Here is a 6,000-nt window from a genome sequence, read left to right on the forward strand (position 1 = left end):
ACCTAAAACACGCATCAGGCGAGGGATAGCCACTGGGCCGGCCCAGTGGCTCAGCTGCGCGTGGGAAGGGCCACGTCGAAGGCACCGTCAGGTTTTACGCTTTTGCTGCAGGGAAACGGCCCGCAGCGAAACCATGTCCACTTAACTCATGGGCCTGCCCCACTGTGCCGCTGACGCGCGGGGCCCACATGTCGGGTTCGTCCCCCACCTCCCGCTCTCGAACAGAGGCGAGGCAGGGGAGGTAGGGCCGAACGCTTGCGGGCGTGGGCTCCGGTGGCACAGGCCACCTCCGTCGATGCCCGACATACCGGCGGGTTCAGGAGAGTGTGACGCACCCGCCGAGGTGCGCCACGACGGCTGGGGTGGAGGGATGCGAGCGGTGCATCGCCCGCAGCGGACGGAGGCAACGGTGAGGTTGGGGCATGGCGCTGCAGCCGTGGAGAGGACGAAATGAAGCGAGGGAGATATGCATGATGGTGGTGGAGATGTTCTGAGGCCATGAGGTGAAGAGGAGGGGCTCGGGTCAGCACAAATTTAACCAAAGTCCGGCGGCTCGGCTCCGGCCATGGAGGTGCAAGGAGGGCGCGGGGAGAGGAGTGGGTCGGTCCAGGGGGTGCACGGGAGGGAGAGAGAGGCAAAGGAGTAGAGAGGAGGCTCGGGGGTGGCCTTAAATAGAAGGGGGCGAGGCACAGCGGGGCCGTGCGCCAGTGAGGTCGTAGTCATCGCTGGAGGCCACAGGAGAAGAGGGCGTGGTGTCTAGGGTGTTCCTGGACGTCGACTACGTCGGGAGAGATAGAGAGAGGGAGTGGGGAGAGGTCAGAGGCACGCGCGTGTGAGCCGCGGCATTGGCGCGCTCGGGCGGCCGGTGTTTGCTAGCGCGGATGCGCGGGGAGGAGGAGAGAGGAAGGGGACAGCGCCGTGGCGTGTTGCAAACGTCGAGGCACCTCGACTGGCGCAAGGGGAAGGCTCGAGGTGGTCAGGGGACGCGGCATCACCGGTCGGGAGCACGCTGACGTGCTCCATAGCGCGCAAATGGCCGGCACCCGCGGCTTTTTCTCACGTCCTCACGCGCCCACTTGCGTCTGGCGTCTGAAGGAGGAATAAACAAGAGGGGTGGAGGCTTTGGATGCTCTGGAACTTGCCAGGAGTGAGAGAGAGATCAGAAAGGGAGGAAAAAGTGGCTGTCCAGAGGAGAAAAATGGATCCCTGCCCCCCTTCATCATTGCCTCTCGGGCAGGGAAGCACACCAGAGGTAGAGGGGGACTAGGGGGGGCTGTGGTAAAAAGGATAACTCTTGAAGCTTAGTGGAAGGGGATAAAACATGAATTTTAACTTTCTGCCAGAAGGTGTTTGATGGTGGTTTGGGCAAGCAAATGGATTCCAAATGATGTGAAGATTAACAGGATCAAGTGTCATATAGAAATGGGGTTTATCACCAAGTTGGAGCTCATTTGGAGGAAGTTGACAATGCAACTTTGGTAAACCCTAGAAATTAGCAGAAATGGCTTTACCAAGATTTAGTCATGCAAATCAATTCTCCTTGATGCACCACTTGGTGTAGTGTCATCATTTAAGGTTATGAACATGCCCACAAAAGTTTAGATCAAAAGGAGAAAGTTTCTAATGTAGAGTTGTTCAAATTTGGTTCTGGATAGGAAGGGTTTTGGGGCACTTTGATCAAGTTAACTTGTTCTCCAACTTGTGCCATTTGGTCTAGATGAATAATTAGAACATTTGAGCACGTTCACAAGGTTTGGGAACATTTGGAAATGTTTGGCAATGTAAAGTTGCTCAAACTTCAAAATGGACAGAAATGGTTTTGAGGAGATTTTATGATGTTATATTGTTCTCCAAGTCATGAGACTTGGCAAGATCATCTAATATGTCATATGTGAGATGATAGAATTTTCTTGGAATTTTTGGAGAATGTTTCCTTTGTAAATATTTCAAAAGCTTGAAATATTCAGAAAGGGTTTTTGAGGGATTTGACCAATATTTTGAACATGACCATGTGTTGAAACTCCTATATATGGACAGTATATGTCTACTGAGTTTCCCTAGGTTTTTGTCAAATATTTTTGAAACAGTAAAATGATTTTTCCCTAATAAAGACCATTTCTGGCCTTAAGAAAAATCTTTTAAATAAAATAGGAAAATAACTTTTAAAATTATATTTTTGTGGTTTATGGGAGTCCTACATATAATAGGATACGAATATATTTTTGGAAAGATTTTTACTGCCCTTAATTAAGTACTTGCAGTGCAAATCTCAATTCAGGGGTTTTTGGAAAACTAGTTTTTGAAAATACTATTTGGCCAAATTATTTTTGTAAGAAATTATTTTTATGTCCTATACACATGGAATGATCATTGGTCAAGGTTTTTGGATCAAGGGGAAGGAGTATAAGGGTTGGAGAATTTATTTGATTTTTAGAGCACTTGCAAACAGCAGTCAAACATTCAATCAAAGCAAAGACAAAACACTCAAAAGTTTTTGTCAAACCACATTTTAGCATGATTTATTGACTTAAGCGTTGTGGCATGAAAATCAGGGTGTGACAGGGTCTATATTGGTACTGTAATAACAAGTGTTAGTGGTCACTTTACTTAAATTTAATTAGCTTTAATTAAAATTTATTCTTAAAACAAGCAATGCATTGGCTCGTTCTATGAGTGCCACAGGATCAACATGTACAACAATTAGAATTATTATTCTCAGGACACACATGATCAGCACATTTGCCGCACTTGCACACAGACAATACTACCAAGTTTGAACAATTTGTTATGGTTGCTGTCCTCTGCATCATCATTCTGTGTTTCCCAGCTTGCAAGATTCAGAACCAACAAATAAGATTCAAATAATAAGTACAATAAAGATGCCTACACATCTCATTGATTCCCAGCTTCCAAGATTCAGAACCAACAAATAAGATTCAAATAATAAGTACACCAAAGATGCCTACACATCTCATTGATTCCCAGCTTGCAAGATTCAGAACCAACCAATTAGAGCCTTTTCATATAGTGAATATCGGGATTAAATCCATCTTGGCTAGCCGTGTCATACAGCCCAAGAACTTGGATAATGCTCTTGACCATCACAACATCTGTAGTTGAGTATTCCTGTTTGCACAACATAGTAATTGTTTTTCGTCCTCCGCCACTAAGTGGCACTAGTGGAAGTCAACCTACAACTCCACTCGATGATTCAATTCATGCCACTTTTTCAGTAGTTCTCCTGAAATGAAACAAAGATTGCATCATTCAGCTAGCAAGAAGTAGTTGCTCTCCTGAGCTGGTAGGTTCTTCTTTAGTAGTTGCACTAAAATTGAGAAACATTAAGGTTGGCTGTCCTGCTCATGTAAGGTGCAACTATAATTTACTTATCCTTTTGTGTAGTTCCACTAAAATAAAGTGCCATTGTGGTGACAGTGACGGCTCAGCTTGCAAAGGCTAATAAAATGTTGCACGAGATTACCAGCAGAATTTGACGGAGATTTTGGAAACTCCAGTCACCATTTTTTGTGCAGTTCCACCAAAATTGCGAGATGTTGCGCACGTGACATTTTAGTTGAACTGCACAAGACACTCATTCCAAAAAAAGTGTTTTGTGCAGTTCACCAAAAGGTCACAATAGCAACAAGGTGAAATGGATATCCCTATCTACACAAAAAGATAGACAGAAAATAGTTCCTGGTCAACAACAAGATACGAAACATACACGAAATGAAAAGAAGCATCTTGGTTATGTCCATGGCAATCACGGAAGGACAGTAGAAATTTTAAAACATTGGCAATGCTTCATGTTACCAGAAGCATTACAATAAACAATGACATTTGTCAAATATGGGATTACTTTAATGGTGGCATTGCTTGTTTACCAGATATAGTAGATCAACAACAGCTAAAGAGTTTGTTATAGGGCATGGGACCGTGGGGACACCAGGACACTCAGCAGCGTAAAGAAGCATCTTACTTATCATACTGAGGAAATCAGCAGGAGTACCATTTGTAACATAGTTTAATTGCATCATATCACTAGGGGCATTAGATTAACAATAACACTGGCTAGACATGTCCTTGAGGTAACAGTGTGATCGCTTCATTTTACATGTGCCCTTACATTAACAACAGTATAAGGTTGGTAGGAGGACATGCGATAGTGGACGCATCAGCACAATGTACCTACAAGGAGGCATAAAGTGGTGATGCCAAGTTTGTTCATACTCTGTGAGGGCAGCAAATCTAATCATGGAAACCTTTTACTATGTGAGGGCAGCAAATCTAATCCTGGACATACTCTGTTGACTTCTCCACCAGCCTCCACTTTCTATCCTTTTTTCAACCAATAACAGATCTGTTCCTTATCCAATTTGTACTCCTTTTCCCTTCATTTCCCTTTTCAACCTAGAGACCGGTTGGGTATCCAGTCAGTACTACTCCCCCACCTGTTATTTCCTCTTTGAATCAAGTCCTAGATTCATGCTACGACTTTCCCCCCTTTCTTCATTGTTTGAACCAAGTCCTAGATTCGACTGCTTGAAGTAGCTCCTGCACCACCTAACCCTCCCAGAAACCACTCCCAACCGCCGGTCCGCCGGTGCCCTAGCCATCCCTCTACCAACTCGCCCCATGCACCGAGATTTTTCTCCGGCGATCCCCACGCCACCGCCCCCCATCGCACCCCCACCGCCGGCAACCACCGCCCCCACCCTGAACCCTAAGATAGATAGTGGGGTACCTCTCCGGCAAGCCCCCCTGCCCGCTGCGGCTGGTTCTTCCTGAACTCTGGCGAGCCCCCCACCCCTTGAAAATCGACTGACCCAAAAGTCCATTCAGTCGATTGAAGTGTAGCCAAATCAAAAAGATGCACATGCAGACACGTGGGGAGCTGGGGCAGTAGAACAAGGCCGCTTTTGAAGAACTTATACCCGAGGGTCATCGGGATGTCGGCGGCGGCAGGTCGGATTTGCACACAATACGGCTGGGAGGAAGATGGATCGGAGGACCTCCCGAGCCAGCGCTATGTCGGAGAGAACGGCACGGGCAGAGGATCGGGACCCACCGGTAGCTGTAGGTTTCCTCCCTCACTGCCGATGACCGCGTGAACGATGCACTAGTCCTCTACACGCACCGTCCGAAGGGATCCGGCCGGATCTGTGACCAGCGGTGAGCAGAGAGGAAATGTTGCTACCGCTGTCTTGTTTAGATCTAGAGAGGGTGAGAGAATGAAGAGAGCAACCCTAGTAAAGCAAGCGCTCAAGCCCCTGCCTATATATATAGTGGAGTGATTGTCCTGTTCTCTCCACAACAAGCGTTTCAATTTGTGTACGTGGCATTAAAGAAAAGAAACTCTCTATTTAACGTGACTAACTGTACGACTCCTACTTACCTAGTACAGTAGTAGTATTGTTTCATTGTGCTTCCCAGCCCTCCATTCATTGAACAACCCCACGGGTGAATAAACATACAGTACTAGTATTTATATAGAACGAACAAGCTCGAACTATTTTGGCTTTGAGATATTGATGGTACAGTTTGACCACATTGCATCAATGGACTCAGTACTCCTACTTTTAAGTAACTTATACGTATATGCACGGTTTACATTGCGAATCGCTAGCTAGAGCTTGAATCGTATTTCTTTACATGTACAACATTTTTCTTTTGGTTTTCTGCTCCATGGCGCAATTCTGTCAGGACCCCGACTCGATGTCACATCGATCTAGCCGATAACACCTCATATCACTTTGCGGCCTCACGCACGGTATCCCCACGGGTGTCGCCTTACCTTTGCCCGGGACCGTTTGCGCCTTTTGGCTCACGTATATGATAGTGTCGCTAGCATCCATATGATAAAGAGCCCGGGCTGACATGACTAGTCGTAAACCCAAAGTGGCACAGACTTACAGGGACAGGCATCCATGACCCAGCTTTGAACGTGTCGGTCATCAGCAAGTGGGTCCGGGCTGTAGCACTAGGCTAGCAGGACTCCGG

Source organism: Triticum dicoccoides, chromosome 5B, assembly GCF_002162155.2.
Source record: "Triticum dicoccoides isolate Atlit2015 ecotype Zavitan chromosome 5B, WEW_v2.0, whole genome shotgun sequence".
NCBI lineage: Eukaryota > Viridiplantae > Streptophyta > Magnoliopsida > Poales > Poaceae > Triticum > Triticum dicoccoides.